General features: G+C 37.2%; 1 long non-coding RNA gene across 1 annotated transcript; it reads left to right on the top strand.

The window, feature by feature from the left end:
• On the top strand, positions 469 to 1,458 carry LOC110266498. The gene is made up of 2 exons (XR_002353904.1): positions 469 to 520; positions 696 to 1,458. It is a non-coding gene; the product is annotated as an uncharacterized LOC110266498 (long non-coding RNA).

Here is a 22,736-nt window from a genome sequence, read left to right as displayed (position 1 = left end):
TTTGAATTTGAATTACCAAGGAAAAGTTTATGTTTCAAGTTTGAAATATTTAAGGAAGGAATTATGTTTTGAGTTTGATTTAATATGAAAAGAGTTATATTTTGAAAAGTATTTAGTAAAATTAAAATAAATCGGTTTCTTGAATCATTTGAAAGAGAATTAAATTGAAAATTAGTTTTAAAATTGGTTCGAGTTAAGATGTTGTAAAAGTGGAAGTCGTAAAGTTAGTACAGCATGATTGAATAGAGAAAGAGAGAGATATTGCATAAGAATATGAAACTGAAGATGATTAACGAGAATGATAACTAATGATGAGAACTTCACTGATTCTTTTGAGAAAAGGTATTCAGTTTATAAAGTCATTGGCAAGGACGTGGGTTTTGTCCCACTTGCGTATTCACAATTATAAAAGAGGCAAAGAAAAAAGAGTGCTTAAGAAAGATAAGTTATTACTTTAACATCTGCCATAGAAGAACAGAGTTATATTTGTTTGATTTCTGCCACAGAAGAGCAGAGTGATGTTTGTTTGATTATTGCCACAGTAGAGCAGGAAGTTCGTTGTCTGCCACAGTAGAGCAGGAAGTTCGTTGTCTGCCACAGTAGAGCAGGAAGTTCGTTGTCTGCCACAGTAGAGCAGGAAGTTCGTTGTCTGCCACAGTAGAGCAGGAAGTTCGTTGTCTGCCACAGTAGAGCAGATATTTTTGTTTGTTTGATTTTTGCCACAGTAGAGCAGATACTGCCACAGTAGAGCAGTCTATTTTCCATCCATCTATTTTCCTGCCACAGTAGAGCAGAGGCTGTCACAGAAGAGTAGTTATTTATTTGTTCACGGGTTGGAAAATCATATCCAGAATAACATGGATTCGTGACTGGATAATGTCGGGATGCGGGCAGACAACCGACACATGAGCTCATGGCCTGCTTAGGACAGACATGCATCATAATATTTGCACATATGCATTTGGTTGTGTTTGCTTGTATTACTTGTTTGTGATTGTGTTGTTTATCTTATTGCAACTTGTGTGTGTTGAATTGAATCTCTTACTTGTGCTATTGGTTGTGAATGTATTGAGGTTATTAATAACTGTTGTTGTAACTAAGAATTAATTAGGTGGCTAAGAGATAGTTAGTATGACAAGCTTTGTGATTGAGATCTGATTTGGTTTTAGAAATTTAAAGAAAGTAATTAATTATCTAAAGTAAAATTAAGAATTATTTTCAAAGGTTTGACAAAAATATTTTTATTTAAGTAAAGTTAATTATTTGTAATTTTAATCATTACTTTTATGGCATTTCAATTACCTACTGAGAACGTGTGGTTTGTTCTTACCCCAAAATCTTCTACCCTTTCAATGACACAGGTTTGAAGACTCAGTATGAAGCTGTGGATGAATAGTTGGAAATGTTTATAAGTTAAGTTATTTTCATAGAGTTCCCTCGCCTTTATTGATTGAGATTTTATTTTATACAGAGGGATTGAAGTTGTATCTGAATTTCATTTGAATTCTTTTGTATAATACTTACTATAATTAATAATTATGTGATTATTATTATTATTATTATTACTTGGTGATCTTTGATCTATGATTTTAATTAGTAAAAATAAAATTTTTTGGAATTTTCTATAAAACTGAAACGCGATATCAAACTAAAGGCTCAATATTAAATAGTTAATAAAGAGAACAGGTTAGTAACGCCTTAGTTTTGGTACGATCATGACGTACTGGAAGTTGGGTCATTACAACTTGGCTTCTTCAAAAATAAGAAGCTCGTAAGTGGAAATATAATTATCAACATCTTTGTATCAAGTCTTCAGTTTGACCAGGGTGGACGAGGATCCAGCAGAAGTAGCTCCTTCTTTTTTACTATTTTCTGCTGCTGAAAACAGACCCATATTCGGAACAGTGTAAGAATCTCTACAATGCTGAAAAAAACCAAAATATTGAAAATGAAAAAAAATATATAGATACAGAGAAAGAGAGAGTGATTGATGAATGGAGTATCATTTGCCTTGAAATCCTTGAAGAGGCGAAAGTAGTCACACCTGAGAACAATCTGGTAGAAGCAGCGGATAACAGATTCTTCTTGTAGCTTTTCCTTGTCCACCGCCATCAAACAGTCTTTTCGAGCCTCCCAATGCGCACATGTGCCTATACTCAAAACCCACCGCCAATCGCGGCCACCGTAGCTTGTCTTGGTTGGCTACAGTAAAGAAAATAGGCAAATGTGCCTACTTTTCTGTTGTTGGATCTTATCACGACAATCGATTGTTCCTCCTCAGAACTTCTCTGCAACTTCATAGATTTTCATCATAATCGCTGGAGAGCATTTCATGATTCACACTACAAGATATGCGTTAAAATTCTAGAGAAGAAAAAAGAAGTGGAATCAGAATGAGATCTCCATCAGAATGAGGGTTTCCTAAATAAAGAGAGAGAAGGGAATAAGGCAAGAACGAAAGAAAGAGAACAAGAAAGAGAGCAGCCGAACGATGGTAGAGGTGGCAAGATTGATCCAAAAGAAGAGAAAGAACCCACAGGAATACTACGGGTATATGATGTGATACTATAGCTTTGATATCATCATCATATAACAATAGTATACCGGTGAGCTTCTGGCTAGTGTGGAGTTTTTTCCAATTTCTGAGATTTTCATAATACAAAAAACCAGGGGTAGTCTGATTGGTAGGAGCAGGAATTAGAACAATAAAAAGGGAAAAACAAACCAGGGGTAGTCTATCATTGTATTTACTATTTAGTAAACCACCAGCACCACCAACTGAGATTAATCCAACTGTTTAGTATAAGTAATAATAGAAATTTGATAACTACATCATTTTAGAGGAACATATGAAATTGATATACTCCACTAGAGCACAAATGTATGAATCTCAGAATTCAATTGATTATAAAAAAATAGTGATTCAAAATAAAACCCCTCTTCCAAAAAAACTTTTGATTCAATAGCCAATATCAAATCAAACTACACTAAGAAGAAATGATGATCACATCAAGCGCAAAAATAACACAACAAAAAATTCTCCACAAACTTAAAAATCAGACGAGCTATAAATTTTACTTCGACTGGGTCACGGGGATGGTTGAAACAAAAGTGAGAACCATAGCCACAGAATCTAGTCCTAAAAAAGTAGATACAATCAGCCTCACCAATCCTCTAGAGACAAGATTCCTCTATAGCACCCAGTCCCATTTGCCACATTAGCTCTGTGTTTTTCAAAATCAGGACCAGACACACTTCATAACACCCCATATTCTCCTATAAGACAAATCACAATCGCAGAAAGCCACAAACATTAGGGAAAAAGGGAAACGATTTTCATATTTTATTTTATGAACAAAAAAGAAAAGATCAGAGCAATTGGGGCATTATATCAAATCTAACACAATATCATACCTTCGAGGCAAATTCTGATCCACTCCGGCAATTGATCAGATCAGGAACCCTCGCTGGACCGGCCGTACAGCTCTATTGCGCGGACACAAGGAAACCGGAGCTGATGGAATAGAAAATAAAAAGGTCCTTCCGATGAAATCTATTGCTGGATCTCATCATGACAATCAATCGTTCCTCTTCAGCTAGAAAATGAAAAGATTCTTCCGATAAAATCTGTTACAGGATCTCATCATGACGATCGATCGTTCTTCCTCAGCGCCTCTCTACAACTCCACAGATTTCCATCATAATCCCTGGAGAGTGTTTCATGATTTACACTACAGGAAATGCGTTAAAATTCCAGAGAAAAAAAAAGAAGTGGAATCAAAATGAGATCTCCATCAGAATGAGGGTTTCCTGAAGAAAGAGAAAGAATGGAATAGGGCAAGAACAAAAGAAAGAAGGCAGGCAAACGATGGCAAAAATGGCAAGAGTGATCTAAAAGAAGAGAAAGAAGCTCAATTTGGGGAAGCTCGAGGAGATGAATAAGGTTTCAATGAGAGAGAGAGAGAGAGAAAAAAGAGAAGGAAGAGACACCATAAATGAAGTAAAAGAAGACAAGGAAGATGAGTTGTGAAGTGGGACCCTTGAAGCGACATTTTTTGGAAAAAAAGAAAACTAAAAAAAGCCAAAAAATGCCACTTCGGATAAGAATCCTCCATTATAGCCAGAAAATTGGAACGCCTATCCTTTTTTATTATGGTGGTCTTTTATACAGCGGACACATGTCTTTGATAGTGATAAAATGTGACAATGACATATATTTTTGTGATTTTTAACCAATTTCATCCTGTATTTCTATAATTGCATTGTGGTCTCTTGTGCTTGTGGTGAAAATGCAATATACATACATCAGATGTTAAATGTGTAATTTTTTATTGGTGGTCAGGTGAACTTTTTAGTTGGACTTAAATGTATGAATACATTTTTGGTTGGTAAGTTATGCCCTTTAAATGTATGAATATATTGGGAAAGTGATACATTTTTGGTGCGCAATTTTTTGCACACTAAACAAGAAAAAATGAAACAAATTGAACCGTAGGCAAAAATTATGAATTAAATTATTGCTGTGTATGACCAAATAAAAAATTGGTGTGGCAACGGGTCCCATGGAAGCGGGGACATGCCCCCCACCCCCCGCCTCCATAACCTCTCCCCGTCCCCGCTCATTGGTACCACGAATTCCCACACCTTCGTACTATTGTACTAGCAAGTGTACTGGGTCGTCCAAGTAATACCTGAGCGAGTCAGGGTCGATCCCATGAGGATTGTGGTTTGAAGCAAGCTACGGTTATCTTGCAGGTCTTAGTCATGCGAAATCAGAAGGTTATTGGTTATGAGATCTGAAACTATGAAGACATGTAACTAATAAAATACTTTGTATATTAGAAGGGAATCAGTGATAGGGATAAGGTAAAGGATTGGAGTTGCTTTGTCTTTCTGAATTAACTCTGGTATTTCTGTCTTCTTTGCTTGTGAGTGATCTCTTCAATGTCAGGCTACAAGTGATTAGTGCCTTTATTGAGAGGTCGTCAATACTTCTCCGGATCTGAAGCCCAGGATTAGTGTGGATCCATCTCTTCTTGACAATGAAGTACGTACACTTCATTCTCCTTAATGATCCCACTCAAAACGCCATAGACAAGGTCGGATCTTCTGGATCAGAGAATGCTGCATCATTGGGTTCTAGCCTCTACCACAGAGGCCCTAACCTCCCCGTAAATCAGTTGAACTGGTGTCTCGAGAAGTCCCAAACGAAGTCGTAGATTAGCCGTCTGAGAGATGTATGATTCAAGCTGGTGGTGTGTGCTTTCCACTGAAGTATTCACACGAACCCAAGCAGACGCGGGTGTTTATCAGGCACATTCATCTTAATGTGATGAACAGAGCTGATTGTCACTGATCATCCTATCCACCACGTTGAAGTACGAATATACATCTTAGAATTAATCAAACACGGATCGAAGAAGAAACAGTAATACTTTTATTAATTCATAGGACTCAGCAGGGGTCCTCCCCTCAACCTAAGAGGTTTAGAAACTAATACTGATGTAAAATACAACGGTAAAAATATGTATGGTGTGCGTCCTCCCTATGGAGAATGTAAAATACACTTTAAATACAAAATAGATTACTAGTAAGGGTAAAACAGTCTTTTTGGTGCTAAAATCCACTTCTGGGGCCCACTTGGTGAGTGTTTGGACTGAGCTTTGATAAGATCCACGTGCTATGAGGCTCCTAGGGCGTTGAACCTGGCTAGGGGGTCCTTTCTGGGCGTTTGGATGCTGGTCTCAGCTATTTGGGCGCTGGATGCCTGGAAGGGGGCAGGAAGCTGGCATTGGATGCCAGTTTTGGGCCTTCTAATTGGAAGCAAAGTATATACTATTATACATTTCTGGAAATCTCTGAAAGTCAATTTTCTAGAGCTATTGAGAATGCTCCATTTGGCCTTCTGTAGCTCTAGAAAAGCTTTTCCGAGTGCAAGGAGGTCAGATCCGGACAGCATCTGCAATGCTTTCTCTGTCTCTAAATCAGACTTTTACTCCAGTTCCTCAATTTCAGCCAGAAAAGACCTGAAATTGTAAAAAAAAACACAAAAAATCATAATAGAATCCAAAAATATGAATTTAACGCTAAAACCTATAAAAACTTAATAAAAAGCTAAACAAAACATACCAAAAACTATATGAAAATGATGCCAAAATGCGTATAAAATATTCGCTCATCACAACACCAAACTTAAATTGTTGCTTGTCCCCAAGCAACTAAAAACACAGTAGGATAAAAAGAAAATTAAGATACAATAAATTTCTAAGTTTCCAATGAAGCTTAGTTACAATTAGATGAGCAGGACTCAATAGCTTTTTGCTTCTGAATAGTTTTGGCATCTCACTATCCATTGAAACTCAGAATGGTTGGCATCTTTAGAAACTTAGAATCCAGATGATATTATTGACTCTCCTAGTTAAGCTCTTTTTTATTCTTGAACAAAGCTTTCAGAGTCTTGGCCGTGATCCTAATCAACTTGTTTTCCAGTATTACCATCGGATACAATAATGCCACAAACACTTTAACTGGGTGAACCATTTCAGATTGTGACTCAACTTTGCTAGAGTCCCCAGATAGAGGTGTCCGGAGTTCTTAAGCACACTCTTTTTGCTTTAGATCACGACTTTAACCGCTCAGTCTCAAGCTTTTCACTTGACACCTTCACGCCACAAGCACATGGTTAGGGACAGCTTGGTTGAGCCACTTAGGCCAGGATTTTATTCCTTTAGGCCCTTGATGAGCGGATAATTTATACGCTTTTCGGCATTGTTTTTAGGTAGTTTTTAGTATGATTTAGTTAGTTTTTACTATGTTTTTATTAGTTTTTAGGAAAAATTCACATTTCTAGACTTTACTATGAGTTTGTGTGTTTTTCTGTGATTTCAGGTATTTTCTGGCTGAAATTGAGGGACCTGAGCAAAAATCTGATTCAGAGGCTGAAAAAGGACTACAAATGCTGTTGGATTCTGACCTCCCTGCACTCGAAATGGATTTTCTGGAGCTACAAGAGTCCAACTGGCGCGCTCTTAATTGCGTTGGAAAGTAGACATCCAGGGCTTTCCAGCAATATATAATAGTTCATACTTTGCTCAAAGATAAACGACGTAAACTGGCGTTTAACACCAGTTCCATGTTCCATTCTGGCATCAAACGCCAGAAACAGGTTACAAGTTGGAGTTAAATGCCCAAAACAGGTTACAATCTGGCATTTAACTCCAGAAACAGCCTAGGCACGTGTAAAGCTCAAGTCTCAACCCCGGCACACACCAAGTGGGCCCCAGAAGTGGATTTCTGCACTATCTATCGTAGTTTACTCATTTTCTGTAAACCTAGGTTACTAGTTTAGTATTTAAACTACTTTTAGAGATTTATTTTGCATCTCATGACATTTACACGTTTCATATTGTATTTCTGACGACACGAGTCTCTAAAAACCATGATTGGGGGTGAGGAGCTCTGCTGTGTCTCGATGAATTAATGCAAGTACTTCTGTTTTCTATTCAAACACGCTTGTTTCTATTCTAAGATATTCACTCGCACTTCATCCTGATGAATGTGATAATCCGTGACACTCATCACCATTCTCAACCTATGAACGCGTGCCTGACAACCACTTCCATTCTACCTTAAATTGAGTGTATATCTCTTAGCCTCTTGGTTCATGATCAGAGTCTTCGTGGTATAAGTTAGGACTATTGGCGGCCATTCCTGAGATCCGAAAAGTCTAAACCTTGTCTGTGGTATTTCGTGTAGGATCTGGGAAGGGATGACTGTGACGAGCTTCAAACTCACGAGTGCTAGGCGTAGTGACAGACGCAAAAGGATCAATGGATCCTATTCCAACATGAGTGAGAACCGACAGATGATTAGCCGTGTGGTGACAGCGCATTTGGACCATTTTCACTGAGAGGACAGATGGTAGCCATTGACAACAGTGATCCACCAACATACAGCTTGCCATGGAAGGAGCCTCGCGTGCGTGAAGAAGAAGACAGTAGAAAAGCAGAGATTTGGAAGACAGAGCATCTCCAAATCCTCAATTTGTTCTCCATTACTGCATAACAAGTATTATTTAATTTATGCTATTTACTCTTCATAAACCCAATCATTTTTTATCACTAATTTCCTGACTAAGAATTACAAAATAGCCATAGCTTGCTTCAAGCCGACAATCTTCGTGGGATCGACCCTTACTCATGTAAGGTATTACTTGGACGACCCAGTGCACTTGCTGGTTAGTGGTACGAGTTGTGAAAAGTGTGATTTATAATTCGTGCACCAGCCCTCTTATCCATTAATGCTCAAAGCCTTGGATCCTTTTACCCTTGCCTTTTGGTTTAAAGGATTATTGGCTTTTTGCTCTTGCCTTTTGGTTTAAAGAGCTATTGGCTTTTTCTGCTTGCTTTTTTTTCTATTTTTTTTTTTTTGCCACTTTTTTTTTTCGCATGCAAGCTTTTTATTTTTCTTTTTGCTGCTTTTTCTTGCTTCAAGAATCAATATTATTGATTTTTCAGATTACCAATAATACTTTTCCTTTTTCCTTATTCTTTCAAGAGCCAACATTCTAAAATCTCAACTTCAAATATGCACTGCTCATTCATACATTCAAGAAATAAAAGCAATATCACCACATCAACATAATTAAACTATTCTTATTTTAAACTTGAAATTAATGCATCTCTCAATTCTTTTCAAATAAAATTTTCTTTTTAGCAAGGTGAGAGATATATGGAATATTTTGCAACTTTAAGGCATAAATGCAAATAATCATGCAACAAGAACAAGAGAACAAATAAAACATAACAAAAAATAGAAAAATAATAAAAGAAAAAGAAGTAAAAGAGAATGAGTCCACCTTTAATGGTGGCGGCTAGTACTCCCCCTTGAGGATCCAATGTGATGCTTGATCTCTTCTATGTCATTCCTTTGCCTTTGTTGCTCTTCCCTCATAGCCCTTTGGTCCTCCCTTATGGCTCTTTGATCTTCTCTTATTTCATTGAGGGTGATGGAGTGCTCTTGATGCTCCACCCTCAATTGCTCCATGTTAGTGCTTAGTTCTCCAAGAGAAGTCTGCCATTGATCCCAATAGCTTTGAGGAGGAAAATACATCCCTTAAGGCATCTTAGGGATCTTATACTGAGGCGGTTGCACAGGCTCTTGTGCATGCTCACTAGTCTGCTCCATCCTCTTCTTAGTGATGGGCTTATCCTCCCCAATGGAGATATCTCCTTCTATAATAATTCCAGATAAATTGCATAGATCACAGATGAGGTGTGGGAATGCCAACCTTGCATTGGTGGAAGGCTTCTCAACTATCTTATACAATTCTTGAGGAATCACCTCATATACTTCCACCTCACTTCCAATCATGATGCAATGGATCATAATGGCTCTGTCAACAGTCACTTCTGACCGATTGCTAGTGGGAATGATAATCTTTGGATGAATTCTAACCATCCTCTAGCTATGGGCTTAAGGTCAACCCTTCTTAGTTGAATGGGCTTGCCTTGGGAATCTCTTTTCCACTGTGCTTCTTTCACACAGATGTCTGAGAGCACTTAATCTAATCTCTTATCAAAGTTGACTCTCCTAGTGTAAGGATGAGGATCTCCTTGCATTAGAGGCAAGTTGAACGCCAACCTCACACTTTCCGAGCTGAAATCTAATATTCTCCCTCGAACCATGGTGTTCCAATTCCTTGGTTTCAGGTTCACACTAGTGTCATCATTTTTAGTAACCCATGCATTAGCATAGAACTCTTGCACCATGAGAATCCCAACATCCTAAATTGGATTGGTTAGGACTTCCTAACCTCTTCTCCGGATCTCTCTTCAGATTTTCGGATACTCATTCTTTTTGAGCTTGAAAGGGACCTCAGGGATCACTTTCTTCTCTGCCACTACTTCATAGAAGTAGTCTTCATGAGCTTTGGTGATAAATCTCTCCATCTCCCAAGATTCAGAGGGAGTGGTTACTACCTTTCCTTTCCTCTTTCTAGAGGATTCTCCAACTTTGGGCGCCATGAATGGTAATAGAAAGAAAAAAAGCTATGCTTTTCCCACACCAAACTTAAAACTTTGCTCATCCTGGAGCAAAAATAAAGAAAAGAGAAGAATAGAGTAGAAGAAGAAGAAATTAGAGGAAGATAGAGGGAGAGAGAGGGCTCGGCCTTGTGGGTGTTATGAGTGTATGAAAGATGTGTGTATGAAGGGTTATGAAGTGGGGTATTTATAGGAGTGGTGATGGGTAGTGTTCGGCCATGGGTTGGGTTTTGGGTGGGAAATTTGATTTTAAAGTGGGTGGGGGTTGGTGGGAGTTATGATGGGTTTGAAAAAGTAAAATGGATGTAATTGGGCTAGGGTTTATAGGGAAGTATGTATGGAGAAGTGTGAAAGTAAGTGGGGTAGGTGAAAGATGTTGTGGGACCCACTGGTCCTAAGAGGCTAGGAAATCCAGATTCCCTGCTTCTCTGCACTGGCATTTGAACGCCCAGGGGCTGCTCCCTGACTGGCATTCAACGCTAGTAATGCTGCCCATGAGGGGCGTTGAACGCCCAACAGGGATACCCTGGCTAGCGTTCAACTTTAACACTCCATCCAGAGTATTCTATTTTTACTGCTGTGAAATTCTGTCTTTGTTCTGATGGCTGCATATGATCATGACTCTAAAAGAAAAACAAAACACAATAAAAGGAAATAAATAATTAATTAAGGTTGGTTTGCCTCCCAACAAGAGCTTCTTTAACATTATTAGCTTGACGTTTAGCTCCTTTCGGAGGTGAGTATGGGCTCAAATTTTTGCCCCTTGTAGTGAACCTTCTTCCTGTCTTCTCATGAATGAGCTCCACATGCTCTAAAGACAGGACACGACTCACTATATGTGGTAAGACTGGCTTCTTAGTGAAGACAGCTCTCATGCCAGGTGAGAGGCCTTCAGTTGGGACTTTCTTGTCCCACCAGCCTTTAGGTACTTTCTTCTTAGTACCTTTGTGCTTAGAGCTTGTTGAGGGCTGCCCAACACCAAACTTAGAACTGATGTCTGGGGGCTCTGCAGAGCTCTGCACAGAAAGAGAGGATTACAATACTAAGTGTTGCACAGTTATCTCTCTTTTATTTGAAGGAGAGTTGGGATGAGGCATCTTGAATAAGATGTGGTCCTTCCGTAGTTGTAGAGTCAGTTATCCCTTAGCCATATCAATGATAGCATTGGCAGTAGCTAGGAAAGGTCTTCCAAGGAGGACAGAGTCATCCTCATCATCTCCAATGTCCAAGATAATAAAGTTTGCAAGGATGTAGTGGTTTTCAACCTTTACCAGGACATCCTCTATTAAGCCATATGGCTTCTTCATTGTCTTGTCTGCCATCTCTTATGAGATATGTGTAGCTTGTACCTCAAAGATTCCCAGCTTCTCCATTACAGAGAGTGGCATAAGGTTGATGCTTGACCCTAGGTCACATACAGCCTTGTCAAAGGTCATAGAGCCTCTGCTAAACTAAAGCATGGAGTTCTTTGGAGAGCAGTGGAGGTTCTTCCACCAGAGGCTTTGTACCAAATAACTTGGCATTCAGCTTCATAAGAGCTCCAAGGTACCGAGCAACGTGCTCTTCCCTAATATCTTCATCCTCATCTGAGGATGAGTAGTCATCAGAACTCATACACTACAGAAGTGCATTCAAAGGAACCTCAATAGTCTTTACGGTTTCCTTTGGTTCTGGGATAGAGGGTTCTTGAGTGGGAATTAAGCACTCAAAGGGTGTGCTTTCACTGGCGTTTAACGCCAGCTCTGTGAGCTTTTTTAAACGCCCTTGTTGTCCACCCCTACTGGCGTTAAACGCCAATCCCTCTAGTGTTTTGGGCGTTGAATGCCCAGCAAGGATGTCCTTGCAGCCGTTCAACGCCAGCTTCCCTCGGTGTGTGGGTGTTGAACGCCTAGTGAGTGGTTCCTCACTGGCATTCAGCGCCAGAAAGCCTGTGTGTTTGGGTGTTGAACGCCCAGCCAGTGCTCCCTGACTAGCGTTCAATACCAGCTCTGCTGCCAGGATGGGCGTTGAACGCTCAGTGAGGGATTCCTCACTGGCGTTCAGTGCTAGGCTTGCTGCCAGATTGGGCGTTGAATGCCTAGTGATATGTCCTTCACTAGCGTTCAATGCCACCCCATTCTTCTCTGATTCGACCACTACCTCCATGGTTATAGCCTTGCACTCTTCTCTTGGATTCACCTCAGTGTTACTGGAAGAGTGTCTGGAGGAGTCTCAGGGATCCTCTTGTTCAGTTGACCAACCTGTACCTCCAAGTTTCTAATGGAGGACCTTGTTTCATTTATGAAACTATAAGTGATCTTTGAGAAGCTGGAAACCAGAGTGACTAAGTCAAAGAGGCTCTGCTTAGAGGTTTCCATGTTCCCTTGAGAAGATGGGAATGGTGGTCTGTTATTGAACCTATTCTGGTTCCTTCCACCTTGATTGTTATTGAAACCTTGTTGAGGTTTCTGTTGATCCTTCCATGAGAAGTTAGGATGATTCCTCCATGAAGGATTGTAGGTGTTTCCATAGGGTTCTCCCATATAATTCACCTTCTCGATGGTGGGTTGATCAGGATCATAAGCTTCTGTTTCAGAAGAAGCTTCCTAAGCACTGCCAACTGCATTTTGCATTCCAGTCAAATGCTGGGAGATCATATTGACTTGCTGAGTCAAGATCTTATTCTGAGCCAATATGGCATTCAGAGTTTCAACTTCATGATCTCCTTTCTTTTGAGAGATCCCATGATTTACAAGATTTCTTTCAAAAGTATACATGAATTGGTTGTTTGTAACCATCTCAATGAGTTTTCTAGCTTCTGCATGTGTTTTCTTCAAGTGGAGTGATCCACCTGCAGAGCTGTCCAATGAAACTTTGGACATCTCAGATAGACCATCATAGAACACGCCTATGATAGACCATTCTGAGAGCATGTCAGGAGGATATCTCCTTATTAGTTGCTTGTATCTTTCCCAAGCTTCATAGAGAGATTCACCTTCTCATTGTCTGCAGGTTTGAACTTTCACTCTAATTTTGCTCATCTTTTAAGGAGGAAAGAATTTAGCCAGAAAAACATTAACCAGCTTTTCCCAAGAGTCAAGACTCTCTCTTGGTTGGGCATCCAACCATAGCTTAGCTCTGTCTCTTACAGCAAAGGGAAAGAGCATCATCTTGTAGACTTCAAGATTAACTCCTTTAGTCTTTACAGTATAACAGATCTGTAAGAACTCAGCTAAAAACTGATGTGGATCTTCCATTGGAAGTCCATGGAACTTGCAGTTCTGCTGTAGAAGAAAGACTAACTGAGGCTTAAGCTCAAAATTGTTAGCTCCAATGGCAGGTACAGAGATACTTCTGCCATAAAAGTCAGAGGTAAGCATGGTAAAGTCACCAAGAACCTTTCTGGCATCACCTTCAGGTTCGGCCATGTCTCTTATTTCTTGTTCAAAGTTTTCTGAAAGGTTTCTTCCGGAGTGTTGTGTTCTAGCTTGATGTAGACACCTTCTTAGAGTTTTCTCAGGTTCAGGATCAGAAGTCAAGAGGGGTTCTTTATCCCTATTCTTAGTCATAAACAAGAAAGGAAAAGAAAGAAAAGAAGAAAGTTTTTTGTGCCACTTGGACCAAATAGCTTCCGGTGAGATGTGAAGAAACAAGAAGAAGAGAGAAATAAAAGTGAAGGAAGACGAGAGAAAGTAGAGTTCGAATAATATAAATAGAAAAGAGAAGAAAGAGATAAATAAGAATTGAAATATTTTTATTTTTATTTTATTTAATAATTAAATTCGAAAATTAAGTTAATAATTTAAAAAGATTTAAAAGTTAAATGTTAAATTTTCAAAAATAGAAGAGAAGGAAGAAGAAAGATTTTTCGAAAATAAAGAGAGAATAGCTAGTTAGGAAGTTTTGAAAAAGAAGAGAGAGAAGAGAAGTGGTTAAGAAAAGATTTGAATTTAAAATAAGATAAGAGATAAGATGAGAAATGATTTGAAATTGAAATTTGAAATTAGAAAAAGATAAGATAAGAAATAAATAAAAAAAAGATTTGAAAAGATTTGAAAAAGATAAGATTTTAAATTTGATTTTGAAAAAGATTTGATTTTAAAGTTTGAAATTTGAAAAAGATAAGATAAGATTTTTGAAAAAGATATGATTTTTAAATTTGAAAAGATTTGACTTTTTTGAAAATTGACAACTAAGATAAGATGAGCATCATCTTGTAGACTTCAAGATTAACTCCTTTAGTCTTTACAGTATAACAGATCTGTAAGAACTCAGCTAAAAACTGATGTGGATCTTCCATTGGAAGTCCATGGAACTTGCAGTTCTGCTGTAGAAGAAAGACTAACTGAGGCTTAAGCTCAAAATTGTTAGCTCCAATGGCAGGTACAGAGATACTTCTGCCATAAAAGTCAGAGGTAAGCATGGTAAAGTCACCAAGAACCTTTCTGGCATCACCTTCAGGTTCGGCCATGTCTCTTATTTCTTGTTCAAAGTTTTCTGAAAGGTTTCTTCCGGAGTGTTGTGTTCTAGCTTGATGTAGACACCTTCTTAGAGTTTTCTCAGGTTCAGGATCAGAAGTCAAGAGGGGTTCTTTATCCCTATTCTTAGTCATAAACAAGAAAGGAAAAGAAAGAAAAGAAGAAAGTTTTTTGTGCCACTTGGACCAAATAGCTTCCGGTGAGATGTGAAGAAACAAGAAGAAGAGAGAAATAAAAGTGAAGGAAGACGAGAGAAAGTAGAGTTCGAATAATATAAATAGAAAAGAGAAGAAAGAGATAAATAAGAATTGAAATATTTTTATTTTTATTTTATTTAATAATTAAATTCGAAAATTAAGTTAATAATTTAAAAAGATTTAAAAGTTAAATGTTAAATTTTCAAAAATAGAAGAGAAGGAAGAAGAAAGATTTTTCGAAAATAAAGAGAGAATAGCTAGTTAGGAAGTTTTGAAAAAGAAGAGAGAGAAGAGAAGTGGTTAAGAAAAGATTTGAATTTAAAATAAGATAAGAGATAAGATGAGAAATGATTTGAAATTGAAATTTGAAATTAGAAAAAGATAAGATAAGAAATAAATAAAAAAAAGATTTGAAAAGATTTGAAAAAGATAAGATTTTAAATTTGATTTTGAAAAAGATTTGATTTTAAAGTTTGAAATTTGAAAAAGATAAGATAAGATTTTTGAAAAAGATATGATTTTTAAATTTGAAAAGATTTGACTTTTTTGAAAATTGACAACTAAGATAAGATAAGATAAAAATTTCAAATTGAAATCTGAATTTTTATTTTAAAATTTTCGAAAATTAAGTAAAAAGATAAGAAAATATATTATTTTTTTATTTTTGAATTTGATGATGAAAGAGAAAAACAAGTAAAAGACTCAAAACTTAAAATTTTTAGATCTAGTGCACCTTATTTTCGAAAATTTTGGAGGGAAACACAAAGGGATACCAAACTTAAAAATTTTAAGATCAAAATATAAAAAAGACTCAAGAACACTATGAAGACTAATAAGAACACAAAGGACAAAACTCAAAGACTCAAAGAACACAAGAACATAAAAACAACACCAAACTTAAAATTTTTAGAAAACCGAAAAGAAATTTTCGAAAACTTAAAGAAAAATAACAAGAAGACACCAAACTTAAAGATTTGACACAAGATTTAAACAAAGAAAAACTATTTTTGAAAGGAAGATACAAAAAAATCGAAAATTGCTGTAAGAACAAAAATAAAGACTCAAACACCAAACTTAAAATTTGAAACAAGACTCAAACAAAAAGCTAAGGATGCTTGAAAATAAACTGCTTGAAAAAGGTTTTCAAAAAAGTTTTAAAATTTTTGGAAAAGAAAATAGAAAATAGGTATGACTCAAACCAAGAACAAAAATTAGAAAAAGAAAAGAAAAAAATATTTTTGAAAAAGTTTTTGAATTTTTCGAAAAAAAGAAGAAGAAAATAAAAAAAGGACTCAACAAAATAAAAATTACCTGATCTAGGGAGCAAGACAATCCGTCAGTTTGTCCAAACTCGAACAATCCCAGCAACGGTGCCAAAAAATTGGTAGCACGAATCCCCACACCTTCGTACTGTTGTACCAACAAGTGCACTGGGTTGTCCAAGTAATACCTGAGCGAGTCAGGGTCGATCCCATGAGGATTATGGTTTGAAGAAAGCTATGGTTTTCGTGCAGGCCTTAGTCAGGCGAAATCAGAAGGTTGTTGGTTGTGAGATCTGAAACTATGAAGACATGTAAGTAATAAAATACTTTGTATATTAGAAGGGAATCAGTGATAGGGATAAGGTAAAGGATTGATTGCGTTGTCTTTCTGAATTAATTCTGGTATTACAGTCTTCTTTGCTTGTGAGTGATCTCTTCAATGGCAGACTATAAGTGATTGGTGCCATTATTGAGAGGTCATTGATAAACCACTATTTTATGGTTTATCTTGCGCTAAATTGAGTGGATTTTATCAGTTCTTCGCACACTTATTCACACAAATTGCATGGTTTTACAAATCCTTCCTAATTTTATTCTATGATTGAAAACTTGCTTCCTAAGCCTTTAAATTGTCAATTTTTAATTTCCTTTTTTACCATTCGATGCCGTGATATGTTGTTAAGTATTTTCAGGCTTTATAGGACAGGAATGGCTTAGAGGATGGAAAGGAAGCATGCAAAAGTGGAAGGAACACAAGAAACAAAGGAGCTGACTAGCGAGGATCGACGCGCACACATGGCTTATGCGTGCGCGTGACTTGGCGCATTTCACAGCGATGCGCACGCATGACTGACGCGTACGCGTGACCAGCGAAGTCGCACAGCGACGTGATGAATTGATTTTTCGATGGTTTAGAATTTACAAATGAAGTCTCGTTGCAAGTATAGTTTCTAAACCAACAAATAACCCTTTCATACAAAAATTTGTTTGTCACAAATACAAACCCCTAAAATCTATAAACCGAAGTATTTAAACCTCGGGTCGTTCTCCCTAGGAATTACAATAAAGTGTTCTTGTTATTGGTTGAGGTATGTTTTGGGGTTTTGGGAATAAGGAACAAGAAATATAAATGGCAATGAAAATAAACTAACAACTAACAAAGCTCTTGATAAGGTATGAGAACTAGAAGTCCTATCCTAGCTATCCTCCTCAATTGTGATGAGAATTATCCATTGCTACCACTTAGTTAACCTCTAAACATGGAGGAAAGTCAAGTGGATGAATTAACTTGATTCCACAAGTCCTAGCCAACTCCTAAGGAAAGACTAGCTTTAGTGGTATCCAAGTCAATTAGTAATCTCTAATTATCAATCAACAAAAGAGCTTGATAACTCAAGTGTCACTAATTACTCTACCTAGGCCAAGAGGAACAAAATCTAACTAATAACTAGAAGAAGCATTTCATCAAACACATAGAAGGCAATAAAAGTAAACAACATGAATTGCAAGAATTAAAGAGAGATCTAACTAGAATAGCAAGAGATCAACAATAGAAAGGAAAACAATTATGAAACAACAAAGAACTTACCAATTGCATTAAAGAAGAAATGTAGATCTACAAAAGAAAGTTCATAAAATAAAACTAACAACACAAAGAAATTACAAGAGAAGAAGAATTCTACAACTACAAGAGAACAATTAAGGAAGGAAAAGGAAAATTAGAAGAGAGAAGAAGAACTAGATCTAGATTTAAAACCTAATCCTAATCCTAATTCTAGAGAGAGGTGAGAGCTTCTCTCTCTAGAAACTAACTCTAACTACTTCTCAAACTTAAACTATGACTAATGATCCAAAGTATGTTAATTTCTCTTCAATCCTTGGCTTAAATAGCATCAGAAATGAGTTGGATTGGGCCCACAAGGCTTATAAAATCGCTGGCCACGAGTTGCATTAAGTGAATTGTGTGCAACCATCGGTGCGTACGCTTACTGGAACTATGGCAAATCTTATATCATTTCAAAGCCCCAGATGTTAGCTTTCTAACGCAACTAAAACCGCATCATTTGGACCTCTGTAGCTCAAGTTATGATCGATTAAGTGCGAAGAGGTCGGCTTGACAGCTTTTGCGATTCCTTCATTTCTTCATGAGTTCTCCATTTTTACGTGCTTTTCCTTCATTCCCTTGATCCAATCTTTGCCTGCTAAATCTAAAATCACTTAACAAACATATCAAGGCATCTAATGGAATCAAAGGTAAATCAAGATTAAACAATTAAGGGCCTAAAAAGCATGTTTTCACACTTAAGCACAAATTAGGAGACAATCATGAAACCATGCTATTTCATTGAATAAATGTGAGTAAAAGGTCATAAAATCCCCTAAATTAAGCACAAGATAAATCCTACAAATGGGGTTTATCACGACGCGTATGTGTGACTGACGCGTACGCATGGCAAGCGCAGAAGACCAGCGATGCATACGCATGACCGACGCGTACGCGTGACAGAGCGACGTAATGCATTAACCAGAACTCGCAGGGGGCAATTTTGGGCTGGTTTTAGACCCAGTTTTTGGCCCAAAAATACAGACTAGAGCCAGGGGGCAAGCAGAGACTCAAGACACATTCTCATTCACTTAGTTTTTAGTTTTAGTTTTTGAATTCTAGAGAAAAAAATATTACTTTTCCTTGGTTTTCTTAGATTTTAGTTTTATGCTTTTGGATTGGATGTTGAGAGAGAAACTTTTACCTTCGATTAAAGTCTTCTTCATTATAGTTTGCCTTTCTATTCCCTTACTCTTTTGTTTTCCATTTAGTTTGCTCGTGATCATATATGGATATTTTTTATTTTGGGATTTATTAATGCAATGATCAATTTTCGCATTTAATTTCATTTCATGTTTGATTTCCTTCAATTAATTATCAGCTTCAAAATTTTCTTTTATTAATTAATTTTAATTACCATGTCTTTGTTCTACTCCCTTTACATGTTTGTGAAAATGGTATTCATGTCAATGGAGTAGACTCCCAACTTGACTTTGGAGTTGAGTAATAGGAGACCCTTGAGTTGGAATACTCATGTATTAATCTGTAATTGGAAATTGCTGGCTAACTCAATTTTCACTAACTCTAATCCTTCCCTGTGAAGCGATTATGACTTGTGAATCAGAGTTGGTATTAGTTACTTGACTTTTCTTTATTAGTTAAAGGATAACTAAGTAGAAGCAACACCCTTTTACTATTATACTTGGGAAAATCAACAAGGATAGAAATTCCAATTAATCTTCTCCTAGTTAAGGCCTTTTATTTCAAATATATAAAACCTCTTGTTAATTTTTTATTTCTTTAATTGATAGTCGTTTATTTTTCTATTTGCCAATTCTAAAATTTCTTGGAAAATTCCTGATCAATAATTTACACTACTGTGTCAACTCTTTAGGAAACGACCTGGGAATTCTACTCCCAGTTAATCATTCTTAAATTGTGACATCTTCTAAATTGATAGTAGAAATTGCGTCAGTTAAGATTGTACTCACAACACAGTTTTTATTAATATTTCTTAACCGGCATTTTTTCACCCGTCAATTTTTGGCGCCGTTGCCGGGGAGTTGCAACAGTGTGCTAAATTATTGGTTGGTGTAAATATTTTTATATTTACATAATTACATTCTTATTTTATTTTTATTTGTTTGTTTTTTTATTATTAGTAGTTTTATAGTTTAAAATTCTTAATATATTTTATACCATGAGCTCTATGTTTCTTTCATTGAATGATGCATTCACTACCGGATCCGAGCTTAACCGCGTTTGATCCTGAAATCGAAAAGACCATTTCACGTATTAGGCGAGCTCGGTGTCGGTTAGCCTCTGAGGGTGGTGAAGGGGTTTCTACCAATTCACCAGTCTTATCTGAGGGTGAATCTAAACCGTCATTTGAGGAAAAAACTAGCTCATCTTCCACTTATTCAGTTGATTTAAGTGCAGGTACTATGGTGGAGGCTAGAAGGATTACTCTCCAGGAAGCAGGAGCTCCGGACTTTACACTACAACTGTATCAAGCACGCCATCTGAATTTGGCTGCAGATTTTGAATTGAAGACTGCACTAATCAACCTACTGCCTAAGTTTCATGGCTTACCTACTCAAGAGCCTATCAAGCACCTCAGAGATTTTCAGACAGCTTGCTCAACTACAAGGCGGCATGGTGTGGATGAGACGACTATTTGGCTATATGCCCTCCCATTTTCTCTTGAGGGAAAGGCAAGGGAGTGGTTCTACACTCAACCTGAAGCAGTTGTTACTAATTGGGATCTGTTCGGAAGAGAATTCCTGGACAAGTTCTTTCCAGCTGAAGTTACAGATAGATGATAAACCCCGATTTTGTGGTTTATCTTGTGCTTAATTTGGGGGATTTTATCACCTTTTCTCACATTTATTCAATGAAATAGCATGGTTTTGCAATTCTCCCTTGATTTGTGCTTAAATGTGAAAACATGTTTTTTAGGCCCTAAAATTGGTGATTTTAATCCACTTTAATTCCATTCGATGCCTTGATGTGTTTGTTGAGTGATTTTAGGTTCATAAGGCAACTATTGGATGGAAGAAGTGAGGAGAAAAGCATGCAAAGCGGGAGAACTCATGAAGAAATGAAGGAACCGTAAAGCTGTCAAGCCCGACCTCTTCGCACTCAATCGACCATAACTTGAGCTACAAAGGTCCAAATGAGGCGATTCTAGTTGCGTTGGAAAGCTAACATCCGGGGCTTCGAAATGATATAAAATCTACCATATGTTGCTTCGCTCTAAGGGGCGCGCACACACCATGTACGCGTGCGCGCCGATTCTGCCGTGGCCCACTAAGGTGAAATCGCCCCCACCGATTTCTGAAACACTTTGGGCCCAACCCAACTCATTTCTAATGCTATTTCATGCAGAATTCAAGCTTGGACAAAGGGGAAAGCAATTGTTTGTAGCATTAGCATTATGTAGGTTAGTTTCTAGAGAGAGAAGCTCCCTCTTCTCTCTAGAATTAGGTTAGGTTTAGGTTAGATTATCGTAGATCCATGTTTAATTTATTGCTTTCATCTTGTTTCTTCTACATTTCCATGCTCTAGTGATGTAATCCTCTTGATTCTCTTGTTAATTTCTCTTTTGAGCATCTTTTTATGGTTGATGAACACTTGTTAGATTTGGATTTTTCTTTAATGAGATTTGATATTTGATGTTCTTTTGATGTTGATTTGAGTTGTGATTTACTTTTCTTGCAATTAGTAGTTGGTAGATTTATATTTCTTGCACTTTTACTATGCTTTCATTGTATGCCTTCCAAGTGTTTCATAAAATGCTTGGAAGGATGTTAGAGTAGAATTTTGAGCATTCTTGGCTTGGAAAGAGTAATTAGGCAATCTTGAGTCCTGAAAACCCAACTCATGTTGGTGATCTAGAGTTGTTAGCTAATATTGTTTCCATTGACGCTAATCTTTTGCTAATTTAATTAGTGAGTTGATTAGGAATTTTGGTATATTGTTTCTATTGACGCTAATCTTTTGCTAATTTAATTAGTAAGTTGATTAGGACTTTTGGATTGAGATTAGCTAGTCTTATTAGACTTTCTCCGAGTATGCGGATAACATGATACCTTTCTCAATCGTCAGAGATGACGTAATGAGATAAATTCTTGTTTATTATTGTAGTATGATTGATTAGTCTTGTTTGACTTTCTCCCTTTGTGTTGGAGTTGACTAAATAAGATGAATTAATCATTGCATGACTAGGATAGAAAGCCTATGATCTCAATCCTTGCCATGAATGTCTCTCTTCCTTAATTGCTTCCTTTAATTGCTTTCTTTACTTTTTTTGTCATTTATATTTTCTTGCCCTCTTATCAATCAAAAACCCTTTTACCCCTTCATAGCCAATAATCATTCACTTCATTGCAATTTCTCGTGAGACGACCCGGAGTCTAAATACTCCGGTTAATTTTCATTGGGGTTTGTACATGTGACAACTCAAATTTTTGATGTGGGAATTGTTTGTTGGTTTAGAACTATGCTTACAACGAAGTTCTTATTCCTAGAAGAGAAATTCTAAACCATCGAGCAAAACTCATTATCAAAATGGCGCCGTTACCGGGGAGTTGCAATGGTGTTATGTTATTGGTTATTGTATATATATGAATATTGTAAATAGGGTTTACCTTTTTCTTCTTTGTTAGTTTTTGCTAGTTTTAGGATTTAATTGTCTTGCTTCTTATTTGATTTTGTTTCCATTTTCTCTTGCTATCATGAATTCTCACTTTGGCTATGAGTTTGGTTCTAACTATGTTGTAGGAAATGAGAGCTTCAATGAGGATGTGTATCAAGGATGGGACAACCAAAGGTGGGAGGAGCCATATGCATATGATCAATCCTCATGGCAACAACCTCCACCAATGCACTATGAAGAGGAGCCATTCTATGATGCATATCAATCCAATGGCTATGATGAATCCTCTTGTGACTTTCAAGAACCACCACCATATGCCTATGAGCCATATCCCCAACATAACCATCAACCATACTCACAAGCCACCTTTCACCAACCATCTTCATATGACCCTAATCCGTACCCACCATACCAACAATCATATGAGCCATATGAACCACAATAGAGCCACCACCACTCCAACATCAACATTTTCAAGAACCACCCCCTCCATATTGTCACCAAGATGAACCACCTCCAATGTGTGAAAATTTCCAACCACAAGATGAACACCAATTTCCACCACAACCTCCCATGA

Source organism: Arachis ipaensis, chromosome B09 (genome assembly GCF_000816755.2).
Source record: "Arachis ipaensis cultivar K30076 chromosome B09, Araip1.1, whole genome shotgun sequence".
Taxonomy (NCBI): domain Eukaryota; kingdom Viridiplantae; phylum Streptophyta; class Magnoliopsida; order Fabales; family Fabaceae; genus Arachis; species Arachis ipaensis.
Note: the sequence above shows the minus strand (reverse complement) of the source record. Positions and strands in the feature narration are given on the sequence as shown.